The sequence below is a fragment of the Thalassophryne amazonica genome, chromosome 1, assembly GCF_902500255.1.
Source record: "Thalassophryne amazonica chromosome 1, fThaAma1.1, whole genome shotgun sequence".
In the NCBI taxonomy this organism is placed as follows: Eukaryota; Metazoa; Chordata; class Actinopteri; order Batrachoidiformes; family Batrachoididae; genus Thalassophryne; species Thalassophryne amazonica.
This window is the reverse complement of record NC_047103.1, coordinates 77,851,587-77,867,130: the sequence shown is the minus strand read 5'-3', so window position 1 is coordinate 77,867,130 and position 15,544 is coordinate 77,851,587.

Genomic DNA, 15,544 nt, shown 5'->3' with positions numbered 1-15,544 from the left:
GTCAATAGTCAATCCCAAATACTTGGAGCTGCTGACTTGCCCGAGAACATTATCTCAGGCAGTTTTGATTGAAGGCATGTCCTCCAAGGAAACAGGTGTTTTAGAGAAAAGCATTATTTTGGATTTTTCTGCATTCAAGACTATTTTGATTTTCTCCAGACGATTCTGACCCACATCAGAAGCGGACTGCAAGAATTCAAATGCCTGTGTCACTGAGTTTGAGCAGCAATAGATTATGGTGTCATTTAATAGTATCATTAGTATACAGATGAAGGCATTTGATACTCACATGTTATTCCAGCAGGGGGGCGGTAAATCATCTATGTATTAAAAGCGTGCACAATTTTATTTATTAAGTTCAATGTAAGTACAAAATATAACATGGAATATACATCGATGACACAAGCAAGTGAAAACACTTATTTCCATTGTGGTCCGTTTAAAAATCAAATGACAAAATTGAAGTAATAATAAAATAATATGAATAATACTGATGATGATAATGATGATAATAATAATAACAGTATTATCATGATAATGATATAATAGTGTGTATATAATAACAAGAGCCTAAACAATTTGTAAATACATTAAGGCAGTAAATTAACATTTAAAAAATGACTCAATTAACAGGAAATAAAAGTATTGAGTTCTTAAAAAAAACTGTTGAAGTCTAAGGTCTAAGGTTCTAAAAACATTCTGGACTCACACGTCATTCCAACTCATAGAAACGTTGCATAATTTATTACCACCTTGAAAAAAGTCAGCTACGTATTTTATAAACACTACCCAGTCCAGAGCCAGTGGATCCCCACGGAAAATGCACTAGTTTATCATTAATTTATCTATTTATTCACAGCAGGAACCAAGCATAGAATTTTCTATAGCCTAAGAATATTGCAGTGGAATAGATGATCAGACTTTTTTTTAATTCCCTATTTTTAATGATGAGCACTGTTGACATCAGATGCTTTTCCTGAACCACCTTCAAGGAACCAACAAGCAGGCTCTTTAAATACTTATGCTAATACAGGGGATCTTTTCTGGGGCCACATGCGGATCCTTTTTACAGTCATTAATGGAGGTGTAACTGGACTCAAGTGCATAACGATCCTGTTACTCTGACATTTCTGGCAACCAGGGAAGCCACGTGGAGAGCTGACACTGGAGTGCAGCCCTAGAACTCAAATATAGATCTCAACTCTCTTTGGCCTAAGCACAGCCAAAGAAGTACCTTAAGTTGGCTGTCCCTTCAACAAACTCAGCTGTGAACTCCACTGGAATGAAGAAGAGACTTTTGAAACGATCTCCACCTCATCACCTCATCTGCATCCATGTTGTTTCCATGAATGAGTTAATAAGCTCTTACCATCGTCACTGTGGAAGTGTGTATAGGGGATTCATTTTTCGTCATCCCACACTACTATTAGTGGGGGTTTACACACTGTGTCTGCAGTCTGGAAAAACTGCACTGTGATCTGCTCTCCAGACAAGGGAATAGCTGTCAGCTCTTGGAATGTTCCTGAAAAAATAAACAATTCTCTGCGACTTGGTGTGTTACCCCACCTCTGCTCACTTCCTTATGCATAAAACAGTTGCAACTGTATTGAGAGGGGAAGTAAATCAGCATAATGTCTCCTGGAGGTTGGAGGCAGTCAGTTCTGGCCCTGAGAGTGCCATCTTTCAACTCCTCAGCAAAAACATGTGTTGAAGGTATAGTTACAGGAGCCCATCCAAGTCAGCCGCAGATCGTATTAATCAATGGCTTTCATCATGGCACTAAAAAAAGAGATTTTCTGTATTCAGCTGTTTGTGGCTTTTAGCTGTGTGCATGGTTTGTTTGGCAACTCAGTTTACGTGCACACTCAGAGAGTTGGCAAACTGCTAAGAGACAGAAATAACAGTTTCGTAATTTCTAGTGATGATGACAGCAATGTACTATTAAAGGGGTGGTTATGCAACAGTTAAAATGATAAGTCCAGACATTTGTATATGGAGTTTAATAGATTAATTAACCAATCCATTGACAGCATGCAGTCCACATATGGTTAGACTTTAATCTACATATACCGTCTTGCATAACTGTTTTTCTCACTGGAAGATCTGACATTTTTTCCCACAGAAAATGCTGTTTGAAGTTTCCCCACTTTCCTATTACAGAAAAATAAATCAATAAAATGCAACATTGTTTAAAAATTTTATAAAAGAAACTAATCAGTTATCAGTTAAGTTATAAGTTTAAAAAAGTCATTTTCAAATAAAGTATGTCTGTTCAGCATCTTCATTGTTTCACGCAGTGATGCCACAGCAGATCCAAGGTGGATCTGCATGTTGCTTTTACACAGGTTTTGCTTGATGCAACTCCAAATTACATGGAGGATGGGTGGGCTGCGACCTTGAACTGAGAACCGCTGGAAACAAGCGCACTACCACTTGGCAAACCCTTCAAAAAAATGAGTAATTTGAGTAATATTTAGTGCTCGAATTCTTTGGAAAGTCCAGTATAATTAGTCAGGGTCCTTGCAAGGTTCTGCCCCCCTTTATGAGACAGTTACATAGTTAAAAAAAAAACAATCAGGATATCAATTCAGTTAATCAGATCAAACAAACTGCCAGGGAACTATATATAGCCTGATCAATGTTAGAATGTTAGAGGGTACATGCATTGATTGATTTCATGCCCAAAACATTGTGCAAAACTGAAGCATGTTCAGTTTTGTAACTGATTCTTATTATTAATAATGAATGTATGCCACATTCTGTGTCCCAAACTACAACCCCAATTCCAATTAAGTTGGGATGTTGTGAAAAACGTAAATAAAAACAGAATACAATGATTTACAAATCTTCAACCTATATTCAATTGAATACACCACAAAGACAAGATATTTAATGTTCAAACTGAAAACTTTATTGTTTTTATGCAAATATTTGCTCATTTTGAAATAGATGCCTGCAACACATTTCAACAAAGCTGGGACAGTGGTATGTTTACCACTGTGTTACATCACCTTTCCTTCTAACAACACTCAATAAGCGTTTGGGAACTGAGGACACTAATTGTTGAAGCTTTGTAGGTGGAATTCTTTTCCATTTTTGCTTGATGTACGACTTCAGTTGTTCAACAGTCCAGGGTCTCCGTTGTTGTATTTTGCACGTCATAATGCGCCACACATATTAAATGGGCGACAGGTCTGGACTGCAGGCAGGCCAGTCTAGTACCTTCATTCTTTTACTACGAAGCAACGCTATTGTAACACATGCAGAATATGGCTTGGCATTGTCTTGTGGAACTAAGCAGGGACCTCACTGAAAAAGACGTTGCTTGGATGGCAGCATTTGTTGCTCCAAAACCTGGATGTACCTTTCAGAATTGTTGGTGCCATCACAGATGCGTAAGTTGCCCATGCCATGTGTTGTGTGGGCCGCTGAAGAGGAGGTACTGCTGGCCCACCACCACAAGATGGCGCCCTGCTTGAAGTGCAGGCTTCAAGCACGAGAGGGCCTCGGCTTTGCTGGAGGTGACAGCTGTCATCAATCAACACAAGCTGTCACCCACCACCACCACTACAAAGACCGGACTGCAACTCCACCTCCTTGCCGAGAAATCAACTACCATTCAGGTAATTTCTCTGCTGACTGACACGTTGTGTAACAATCTAATCTCATTTGCAGCCGTTGTCCTGTGGTTGTTCCCTTATCTGGGATTTTGGCGTTTGGTGTGACTGCGACGACTGCGCCTCACACTCCAAACAGATAAGTGGTTAGTCAGGAGCTGCACGAGTGTGTAATTTGGAGGTGGAGGTTCTCCCTCCTAACTGTGTACAGATCGTGGACCACTGAGTGTGTGAACTCACACTCATCTGGACTGTCTCTGTTCTCTGCCAGCAGTACCGGGTCTGACTGCTGAAGACAGCGGCCACCTGGGGCGCAGGGCTTGGCGGCTCCGGTGTTCTTCAGCTCCGTTGGTGTTGGAAGCTGTGTGGGAATCCGGCTCTTCTCTCTCCAGGCGTCTTCTATCGTCGAGCCTGCCCACACGTCACCTGGTGTATGATTGACAGTCCACCATATTGTTATTGTCTGTACGTTGTTGTGCGATTCACAACATTAAATTGTTACTTTTTGGCTTATCCATTGTCCGTTCATTAACGCCCCCTGTTGTGGGTCCGTGTCACGCCACTTTCACAACACCATGGGCACTAACACACCCCCATACCATCACAGATGCTGGCTTTTGAACTTTGAGCTGGTAACAATCTGGATGGTCTTTTTCCTCTTTTGTCCGGAGGACACAACGTCCATGATTTCCAAAAATAATTTGAAACATTGACTCATCAGACTACAGCACACTTTTCCACTTTTCATCTGTCCATTTCAAATAAGCTCGGGCCCAGAGAAGGTGGCGGTGTTTCTGGATGTTGTTGATGTATGACTTTCGCTTTGCATGGTAGAGTTTTTAATTTGCACTTGTAGATGTAGCAATGAACTGTGGTAAGTGACAATGGTTTTCTGAAGTGTTCCTGAGCCCACGCGGTAAGATCCTTTCCACGATGTTGGTTTTTAATGCAGTGCCACCTGAGGGATCGAAGGTCACGGGCATTCAATGTTGGTTTTCAGCCTTGCCGCTTATGTGTAGAAAATTCTACAGAGTCTCAGAATCTTCTTATTATATTATGGACTGTAGATGATGGAATCCCTGAATTGAGAAACATTGTTCTTAAACTGTTGGACTATTTTTTCATGCAGTTGTTCACAAATCACCAATCACCAATCTTTGCTTGTGAATGGCTGAGCCTTTTGGGGATGCTCCTTTTATACCCAATCATGACACTCACGTGTTTTCAATTATGTGTTCTTTGAACATTCATCAACTTTCCCAGTCTTTTGTTGCCCTGTCCCAACTTTTTTGAAATGTGTTGCAGGCATCCATTTCAAAATGAGCAAATATTTGCACAAAAACAACAAAGTTTATCAGTTTGAACATTAAATATCTTGTCTTTGAAGTGTATTCAATTGAATATAGGTTGAAGAGGATTTGCAAATCATTGTATTCTGTTTTTATTTACATTTTAAACAACGTCCCAACTTCATTGGAATTGGGGTTGTAGTAAAGAAAGAAAGAACAAAAAAAAAAACCCTTCAAAAACAAACTTTAACTTTAATGTTAAATTATTAACATTAATATTCAGAATGTTTTAGTAGCATATATAAGGAAGTTCAAACCTGACAGATGGTAATAGAGAAGTAGTCACAGTTGGCACTGCCTGCAGAGATGGATCCTTCTCTGGTTTCGTTGCCTTGGCCCACTTTCAGCAGCAGCAGGACCATCAACTTATCAGGAACCTGCTGTCATCAGGAAAATTTGCAGAGCAAGTTTGTTATCGGAACTGGGCTATGGTTGGAAAAGAAGTCAAGTAATCTTTCTCGACAATATATCACCACAGTTAAGATGCACTGAAGCCAAGAATGCAGAACAAATGATCAGTCAGGCTAAGAGTCCGTGAGATGTTCATACTTTGCTTTCCCACTTCTACTTGAATGATTTCAAACAAGTGGTTGTGTTTCAATCAAAGAAAAGGCCCCAGTCCTTTAAATAATGTAAAAATCAAGACAACTGAATGTTGCTATTTTTTTAATGGTGCTGTGTTGAAGCATGAATTTATAATTCATTAATTTTCTATACCCACTTACTCCAGTCAAGGGTCATGATGGGGCTGGAGCCTATCCCAGATGTCACAGGGTGAGATGTGGGATACACCCTGTACAGGACGCCACTCTATAGACCACATATAGAAAAACAAACTCATTAACACTCATGGCCAATGTAAAACTTCTTATCCACCTAACCTGACTGTCTTTGGAAGTGGGACAGAACCTGGACGGAACCCATGCAAACACTGGGAGAACATGCAAACTCCACACAGAAAGGACTCCAATCAAAGGTCACGGGTGCTAGAGACTATCCCAGCAGTCATAGGGTGTGAGGTAGGGTACACCCTGGACAGGACGGCAGTCTGTCGCAGGGCCACAGACAGACAAACAATCATATTCATACCCACACGCACATCTATGGACAATTTTAAAAGTTTCCACTTCACCTAACCTGTAGATCTTTGGATGTAGGAGAAAGCCAGAGCACCCGGAAGGAACCCATGCAAACACGAGCGAGAACATGCAAACTCCACACCGAAAGGACCAGGCACAAAGCAATCTCAGAACCTTCTTGCTGTGAGACAGTAGCGCTAACCACTAAGCCTCTATAAATTCACCAGCTTTAGCAAAATATATTTGACAAATGCATTTGTTGGCTGTTAAAAACAAACATTCATCTGGTCAAAACAGCAGATTTCCAGCTACTTAACTGTATAGATGTTCTCTGTTTCATAACTGGCTATATCAGTCAGTACAGTATATTAAAAACTGAGGTTATACATCTGTGGAATGTGGTGGAAAAACAAAAATCACAACATACTCAACATCAGGATTACTGTTGTGCCTCTCCTCCGGCTTGCCAGAGATTAATGTTAGAAGTCTTCTGGTTTAAAATGCTGGTGAAGTTCTAATCAAGAAAAAGGTTAATCAACAGTCACTTAACAACACCTGGGCTCACTTCTACTGACAGCTGCTGGCATACATGTACATACATACAAATCGAGTGCACAAGCAAACACAACGCCTGGGGGGTCTTCAGAAAAAAAAAAAAAAAAAAAAAAAAAAAAAAAAATATATATATATATATATATGTATATATATATATATATGTATATATATATATATACACATAAATATATATATATATATATATATATATATATATATATATATATATATATATACACACATATATATATATATGTATATATATATATATATATATATATATACAACCCCTGGCAAAAATTATGGAATCACCGGCCTCGGAGGATGTTCATTCAGTTGTTTAATTTTGTAGAAAAAAAGCAGATCACAGACATGACACAAAACTAAAGTCATTTCAAATGGCAACTTTCTGGCTTTAAGAAACACTATAAGAAATCAAGAAAAAAAATTGTGGCAGTCAGTAACAGTTACTTTTTTAGACCAAGCAGAGGGAAAAAAAATATGGACTCACTCAATTCTGAAGAATAAATTATGTAATCACCCTGTAAATTTTCATCCCCAAAACTAACACCTGCATCAAATCAGATCTGCTCATTAGTCTGCATCTAAAAAGGAGTGATCACACCTTGGAGAGCTGTTGCACCAAGTGGACTGACATGAATCATGGCTCCAACACGAGAGATGTCAATTGAAACAAAGGAGAGGATTATCAAACTCTTAAAAAAAGGGTAAATCATCACGCAATGTTGCAAAAGATGTTGGTTGTTCACAGTCAGCTGTGTCTAAACTCTGGACCAAATACAAACAACATGGGAAGGTTGTTAAAGGCAAACATACTGGTAGACCAAGGAAGACATCAAAGCGTCAAGACAGAAAACTTAAAGCAATATGTCTCAAAAATTGAAAATGCACAACAAAACAAATGAGGAAGGAATGGGAGGAAACTAGAGTCAACGTCTGTGACCGAACTTTAAGAAACCGCCTAAAGGAAATGGGATTTACATACAGAAAAGCTAAACGAAAGCCATCATTAACACCTAAACAGAAAAAAACAAGGTTACAATGGGCTAAGGAAAAGCAATTGTGGACTGTGGATGACTAGATGAAAGTCATATTCAGTGATGAATCTCGAATCTGCATTGGGCAAGGTGATGATGCTGGAACTTTTGTTTGGTGCCGTTCCAATGAGATTTATAAGGATGACTGCCTGAAGAGAACATGTAAATTTCCACAGTCATTGATGATATGAGGCTGCATGTCAGGTAAAGGCACTGGGGAGATGGCTGTCATTACATCATCAATAAATGCACAAGTTTACGTTGTTGTTATGATGTTTGGGGGTGATGAAATCATTTTTCAAGATGATAATGCATCTTGCCATAGAGCAAAAACTGTGAAAACATTCCTTGCAAAAAGACACATAGGGTCAATGTCATGGCCTGCAAATAGTCCGGATCTTAATCCAATTGAAAATCTTTGGTGGAAGTTGAAGAAAACGGTCCATGACAAGGCTCCAACCTGCAAAGCTGATCTGGCAACAGCAATCAGAGAAAGTTGGAGCCAGATTGATGAAGAGTACTGTTTGTCACTCATTAAGTCCATGCCTCAGAGACTGCAACCTGTTATAAAAGCCAGAGGTGGTGCAACAAAATACTAGTGATGTGTTGGAGCGTTCTTTTGTTTTTCATGATTCCATAATTTTTTCCTCAGAATTGAGTGATTCTATATTTTTTTTCCCTTTGCTTGGTCTAAAAAAGTAAGTTACTGACTGCCACAATTTTTTTTCCTGATTTCTTATATTGTCTTAAAGTATCTAGTATTCATTGTACTTAAGTATGACAAGTAATGTACAACTAAATGTACTCAAGTATTGAAAGTAAAAGTACAAGTAAATGTTAATAATCAAAAACGGACTTTTTTTTTTTTTTTTTTTTAATAAAAGTTTATCTAGGCTTGTAAATGACTGGTAGTATTAGTCAAAATACTGAAAATTGTGCACATCACACAAAAACACTTCAGAAACAAGGTTTCAAAACCTAAACGAGAGAAGGCTACTCACTAGGTGTTCACAGGAAACAGTTATTTATTTCTATATGTATTTATTTATTTTCATTGTTACATGGTTTGATTTTTTCTGTTGTGTTTTGTTTCATTAGGTATTATTGACTATTATTGTCTATTATGTAGACTATTATTGTTGCTAAAATATATGAATAAAAATAAATTTAAAATTTTATTGAAATTTTATTTCAATCTGGCAGATGGGTGTCATCCCTACAGATTTGAAGAAAGCTCTTGTTGTCCCAATCTGGAAAGGACAGAGTGATCACATGGATTGTAACAACTATAGGGGTATCACACTGTTCTTTATGCCAGGGAAGGTGCTTGCAAGTATTATTCTTAACAGGATTCTGTTTGAGCTGCTTGCTGCTCAGCAAATGGAGCAGTCTGGCTTCACACCCAAGAAGTCAACTGTTGACCATATTTTAGTCCTGCAGGCTCTCATAGAACATAACGTTTGATGCTGTGATCTTTCCCGAGTCAGTGGATGCTCTGATTGCAGCACTTGAAAAGATGAATGAGGAATCAGAATGTCTGGGTTTGAAATTGTTCTGAATCAACACTAAGATTCAGGCTTTTAATGACTTTCTGGACTCAGCCAACAGAAATGTCTCTATATGTGGTGAAGGAGTTGAACTTGTAGAGACATTCACTTATCTCAGCAGGCACATCCGTGTTTCTGAGTCCTCAGCCTATGAGATTGAGAGGTGCCCATGAAGAGCTTACGGAGTTATGAGGTCACTGGACAGAGGTGTTTGGTGATGCCAACATCTTTGCTGGTAAATGAAGGTCCAAGTCTTTAGGGTCCTGGTGCTGCCTATCTTGCTGTATGGTTGTGAGACTTATGCTGCGTTTACACATAATGACGACAAGTCACAAATGCCACGAAGTACACATTCTTGGCCGCTGATCACGATTGTGATTATTCGGGGCAGAGGCGTCAGGTGTCCTTAGGAACTGCTGCAACCTGTTACCACACGTTAGGATTAATGGCACGTGTTGCTGGAGAATTATCAGGAACCATTACGCACGGTCAAGAATAGTGTTCCGCGTTGTTGAGCGCGTTAAGTTCTGTCACGCGTTAAGTTCTGTCACGTTGTGAACAAGGTGAATTGTCTCCACACACGCACCCATATTTATCCAACCGAATTCAGATCGCTCCAGTTTTTCAGAAGAACTTTGTGACTGCATGCGTAGTTGGGCTCTGTGCCATGGAGTGGTGCAGAGAGGAGGAGGAGGACAGAGCCAGATGTGTGGCTTCATGCGGCTGTCGTCTCGCGCATTTTCCCAAACATCAGGCACATGCAGCAGGTGGAACACCTGCAGGAGCGCGCTGAAGACCACTGAAATTAGACTTTTAGCCGACTTGGTGTCAGCAATCAAACTGAATGCGGTGCAGCAGGGTTTAATTGTGCACGCACTTCTTCCTCCACTGGACTGGAGGAGGTGCAGAGATGTCTGGCTGCACGTGAGTCTCCTCTCCTCTGGTTCCTCTGGCTCAGACTTGTTCTTCCGCTCATCGGTTACAACAGCGGGTGGAACACCTGCAGGAGTGTCTTGAGGAGCTTCAGCAGGAACTGTGGAACAACATTTGGAGCCAAGTTTAATTGTTTACACGTGACAAAAAACTGATTTGTCGTGGCGCGCAGTGAAATGTGACGCCATGTTACACGACGTGTCAAAACTTGACAGTTTCCGTGTCACTTCGTAATAACGCGTGACAGTTTGGGCTCCAAGAACCATCACAGGAACCACTACGAATGCTGTCACGTTCTATTAAGGATCACTACTCATCAAGACGGATCAATACGCTCAGTTGCGACCTCCACGACGTGAGACAAAATGAGGGTGGTGTGTGACATTCGTGGGAGATTTTTTGACAGGCAAAAACATGCTCCACGAATATCAAGAATATCACGCACCAACACGCACTATTAAGAAACCTATTCAGATGCGTTAAGTCACATTAAGAATGTCAGGAATGTGTCACGAATGACAGAAAAATGACCTTCGTAACACGTTTTGGTTATGTGTAAACGCACCTTTAGATGCTAACCAGTGACTTAAGGCTGCAACTGGATATCTTTGGTACTAAATGACTTGGAATAACCCTTGGGTACCTCTGGAATGACTTTGTTTCAAACAAATGGTTACTAAGAGAGACGAGGATGAGTATCACTTGCATTGTGAGGGAGGATCAGCTATGACATTTTGGCCATGTGGCCCGTTTTTCTGTGCATGATCCAGTACACAGGTGTCTGTAGGCACATAGGTGCCTTCTCCACACTAGGTGGAGTAGGTGGAAAGTTGGTGGCCCCTTCTGGAATTGCCCTGGTGGGATCAAGTTTACCAATCAATCTATCAGGTCAAGCTCATATCTGTTTGTTGACCTACTCCTCTCTGGTCCTTTTGCTGATTTCAGAAAAACTTGCTATCCCAATGAAGGTTAACCCGAAAACTGTCGAGACACAATTAATTTTGGCAAAGGTCGAGAAATTTTATTTTCAACCTGATTTGGACCAACTCCAGCACACACTCGGTGTATTGCAGAGTTGCCCTGGTAAGATTAGGCAGAGGTCAGTTATTTAATGAGGGTTGAAGTCAGATTCCTGTAGCCCTTAGGGTACTATCTCATGGGCTGCAATTGCTTTAGAGGATACAGTAAAATCACCAGTGTTAAATTAACACTGACAGTGAACATATGGTCCCACTCTGTAGGATCATATGTACACTTGTAGTGGTAATTTAATACTGTCAGTGTTAGTTTTACACTGGTGATTTGACTGTGTAGTTGGAGGCACAAATTAGCAAACAAACATGCGAATAAGTGACACGTTCACAGTTGGTATCTCACTGAAGTGGTCCAAACTACACATCAGCGCGTCTTTTGAATGTCAGCCTTATTTCGCACGGACTCATGGTGAAGATGTCCACATACATATCTGCCGCTCAAATGTCGAGTGCAGCCTTTGCAAATGCAAGGATCTGCTGATTTGTGCTCAAATGCTGTGCGGCAGGCTCACTGGTGTCTAGCGCTGCTCGTTACTGAAAGAATCACATATTTGTACACAAAGCGCTCAGCTGATATTAACCTGCTTTTATCCATGTGAATAGATGCTGTAGAAATTCTCCAGACTGTACCCAGTAAGGAACAGCCCCTGAAATAATAATAACATAACATGTTATTGACTCTCTATTTTGGTGAGCTCCAAGGGCTCCTGTGTGTGTCCCACTAGGAATGTCAGATGTTCATTTTTGGCTCCAATCACTCACAATGTCGTTTCATACGTTGTCAACACCTCACAAAGTTCTGTTATGATTCTTGCACATTATGAGTTGCGGGGACTGCTTCAGAGGACTTCCCTATGCCCACAAAGGCTCTGCGTGTGTTACTTTGAAAAAGTAATCCAATTACTGATTACTCCTTGAAAAAGTAACGTAGTTACTTTACTGATTACTCAATTTTAAAAGTAACTAAGTAAGATTACTAGTTACTTTATCAGTTACTTTCAGCAGCTGCTGACAACAACCCCCCTGCCACCTCATCATGAAAATGATAACCCATATTGCCAATACTCACTTTGTATGAACATAAATACTTGTTTTATGAAAAATAAAATAATGGCATCATATTTCACTGTTGAAAGCACTGTAACGGTAAAACGTACATTTTCTAACCTACATTATTTTAAAATGTAACTATTAAATTCTTTCTAACATTTAAATTATTTTAAACATTTTAGTTGTTGAAATTATTATTATTATTATTATTATTATTATTATTGTAAGTAGTATTAGTAGTAATAATAGTATGAAAAAATGTCTTCAGAAGTGGACCTCTAATCTTGCGCTGTTGTGAGGAGCCCCCTCCCCCACTACCCCTTCCCTCATGGATTTGCCCCTGGCTTGCTGTTTGGGCAGAAGAATGGATAACGTTTAATTTATGCAGAAGACATGATCAGAATGACAGGTAAGATAATTTTATCAGCGTTTTTTACATCATGTCGTCCTCAGAAAGAGACATTAGGTGCATTTTGGTGGAAAAAAGAGCGTTAGTATTTGTGCTTTGACTTTTTGTTTGGTTTTCTGTGTTATTTTGTTCTGTTAGTTATTTTCAGTGAATCTGCTAACTGAAAAGTTACCTGGCATAAAGCTAAATGGATAAACCCTTAAAAAATTCAGTGGAAGTTACACATAAAAGCGAACCCGATAACGCTCAGTATTGATTTCAGTACACTAGGAGCTACTGACACAACAAGAAGCCAGCGCTTCTATGTCAGATTAGCTTTCTCTCAGCAAAAGACACAGAGTGACTAAAGAGAAGGAGAAATAAAAGACAATTTCTCTTTATACCATAATGATTTGCCGGCATATCACGGAAGTCATCAACAGGCATACAGTTTAAACTTATGGTTAAAATTTTAACCAAACTAATTCCAGACAAGTTATTTAAGTTAACGTCACATCTGCATTTTATAAAGTGAAAATATCAGCTATATGTTTTAAAGTAATGCATTCATTTTGAAGGTTTTAGTGTTTGGACCAGGCATGCCGCAGTGCATTGTGGGTAAAATTTCAGGACAGGACAAATGCATTGAGATGCTCTGAGGCTGTACTTTAATGGCTGCACACGGACAGCAGCATTAAACTCTTTGTATATTGTGCCTAAAACTCTCGTGAATATATTCTCTGGGTTTATAGATATTGTTATTGTGTTTGTTTTATGTAAACATGCCAAAAGCTCAGGTTTATTAAAAGTTTTCAGGGTCTCTACTGCCATCTACTGGCCAATTGGTGGCAGCGTTCATGGCAGTATTGGCTATATCCCATAATCCTTTGCATGCCAGAGAGTTGCTGCAGCCTCTTGTTAATGTGATGAAAAGCATAAAAATGTATATTTTGGTTGTATAATGTTCATTTACAATTGTCGTCATGTGGATTCTCTGTGCTGTTAACCGCAACAACTCCCTGGCACACAAAGCATTATGGGATATCTCATCAGGGCAAATAATGCCATCTACTGGCCATTAGATGGCAGTAGAGACCCTGAAAACCTGCGAAAAATATTCCGAATAAGCCATGTCTATACATTTAACCTGCGTGGAATTTAATACAACCCCAACTCCAATGAAGTTGGGATGTTGTGTAAAATGTAAATAAAAACAGAGTACACTGATTTGCAAATCCTCTTCAACCGACATTCAATTGAATACCCCACAAAAACAATATATTTTATGTTCAAACTGATAAACTTTATTGTTTTTGTGTAAACATTTGTTCATTTGAAATGGATGCCCATAACATGTTTCAAAAAAGCTGGGACAGTGGTATGTTTACCACTGTGTTACATCATCTTTCCTTTCCTTTGGGAACTGAGGACACTAATTGTGAGGGTCATGATTGGGTATAGAAGAAGATGGGGCAAAGATAACCACTTTGGGAACCACTGCATAAAAAATAGTCCAACAGTTGCAAGGAATTTAGGGATTACATAATCTACAGTCCATAATATAATCAGAAGATTCAGAGAATCGGAGAACTTTCTACACATAAGCGCCGAGGCCGAAAACCAACATTGAATGCCCGTGACCTTCGATCCCTCAGGTGGCACTGCATTAAAAACCAACATCATTGTGTAAAGGATCTTACCGCGTGGGCTCAGGAACACTTCAGAAAACCATTGTCACTTACCACAGTTCATTGCTACATCTACAAGTGCAAATTAAAAACTCTACCATGCAAAGCGAAAGCCATACATCAACAACATCCAGAAATGCCGCCACCTTCTCTGGGCCCGAGTTTATTTGAAATGGACAGACACAAAGTGGAAAAGTGTGCTGTGGTCTGATGAGTCCACATTTCAAATTATTTTTGGAAATCATGGATGTCGTGTCCTCCAGACAAAAGAGGAAAAAGACCATCCAGATTCTTACCAGCACAAAGTTCAAAAGCCAGCATCTGTGATGGTATGGGGGTGTGTCAACGGAGACAATGGAGATCCCGGACTGTTGGACAACTAAAGTCTTACATCAAACAAAAATGGGAAAGAATTCCACCTACAAAGGTTCAACAATTAGTGTCCTCAGTTCACAAACGCTTATTTGAGTGTTGTTAGAAGGAAAGGTGATATAACACAGTGGTAAACATACCACTGTCCCAGCTTTTTTGAAACGTGTTGCAAGCATCCATTTCAAAATGAGCAAATATTTGCACAAAAACAATAAAGTTTATCAGTTTGAACATTAAATATCTTGTCTTTGTGGGGTATTCAACTGAATATTGGTTAAAGAGGATTTGCAAATCATTGTTGTACTCTGTTTTTATTTACATTTTACACAACGTCCCAACTTAATTGGAATTCGGGATATATATTATCCGATTATCACCTTTTTAAATTTATCATGCTGTAAGCTTCCTAGGTTCTCTTTAGGGTCTTGTGCATCCTCCAACATAAGTCTTGTTACTGTAATGTGGTTCCTAGGAAAAGTGTGCCAAGGTTACCCCAGTCTACCTCCAAGACATCTGCAGGGTCATATTCGAGTGCATATCCTTTAGGCACCTTGATACTTAAACAAATTTGAGTCTCGCACTGCTGTGCGATTTGTCCCCCTGAATGCCATTGTTTGTCCCAATTGATGCCACGCTATATAAAATAGTCATTTCGTAGCTGATGACACATTTGCTCTCAGAAGTTGGCTGATGAAACCAATTTGTCATCACACCCAGAATCACAGAGAAATTATCTACAGGTACAGGTTGTCTCATGCACATCGTATGGTGGAGAACAGAATCTTGCCTCAAAGTTTATTATTTATAATACATATGTATTGTATTGTATTGGTAAAACAGTTGCATTTTCATTCCGTCTTATGAGTTAGATGAC